Below are 1,315 nucleotides of genomic sequence, written 5' to 3' on the forward strand. Positions count from 1 at the left end.
CAGTGTGGTTCAACATCAAACTGAAACCTCTTGTCAAATACGGAGCTAAACATTTGTTTCTGACCATAAAACTTTCGCGATGTTTGCAAGAACTATACAAGACTCCAGTCAATAAAGTAATTTCCAGAAATGCATTCTATGTGAATCCTCAAAACATTCTCATTGTCATGATTGATGTCGGCAGATCAACTACACGAATCCTTACTGCTGATAAAATATTCCAATCCAGAAAGCAGTCTAAACCTTCTGAAATTTGGTCCTTTGAAAGTGCCAGTATTAAACTTCAAGACTAATAATTACACAAAAATGATAAACTGGAATGAGTGTAACATAATAGAACGCAAATACTGACTTATGAGACAAATGAAAAATTGCAAGAAATTCGCGCTTCAGAAAATACATGTATTGATATCCCTGAGTTAAAATATCATACGCAAGTAGGGGAAAGATTAGTGGAAATAGTTAGTGAAACTTCTTTCAGTATGTGGGGCACGAGAGAGCGATTCCAAAATTGACTCGAGAAAATGCATGCCTACTTTTGAGACAAAGTCGCAGTATTTTGCAGGAAGACGTGAACGAAACTTATGAAACATTCAATCTAATGTTCGCGGGTGAGTGGAATTGAACTCGAGAGCAGCCACCTCTTAGTGGTGAATTCTGGCTTGATGTAGCCTGTTACATAGAATATGAACTTCGGTAGCTTTAGAAGTTCAATTCGTCACGACAACGAATCTTAACACCCTCAAATTACAGTCTACTTCAAGCGAAGAGCTGTCTAATAATTACACAAATACACAATAAACGTGTATTTGTTTACAAAATCTACGAAACTTAAGGCCCATCGACCCCCAGCTAAGAATATTTTAGAGTACTACAATATGATGCAACTTTTGCCCCATATCCAAATTCGAATTTAGATTTTTTTAAAATTAGCCTCTTTCTACTTTTTTGCATAATCTATCAAACTTAAGGCCCATTGCGCCCCGGCTAAAAATTATTTTGGAGAATTGAAATTTTCCATGGTAAAGTACTATAATAGTGGGGTGGGGGGACACTGAACAATTTCATAGAAATTTATCTTATAAGCAAACGGTTCACAACGAATGGAAGAAACTTTACATGGAATCGAAACCCCAATATGTTGTTCAACATTCGGTGCAAGCACTGCGCTACATCTGGTATAGAATGGATGCTACGTGTGTTTGCCAGTACGGAAATGCCAGTGAGGGTCAGATTAATCACAAATGTCACAGAATTAATATTCCAATGCTCCTTGCATGTGTCAGTGACTGATATGGGGCTACAGCCTCCCTTC

This window comes from Thermobia domestica, chromosome 2 (assembly GCF_964235325.1).
Source record: "Thermobia domestica chromosome 2, izTheDome1.hap1.1, whole genome shotgun sequence".
Taxonomy (NCBI): domain Eukaryota; kingdom Metazoa; phylum Arthropoda; class Insecta; order Zygentoma; family Lepismatidae; genus Thermobia; species Thermobia domestica.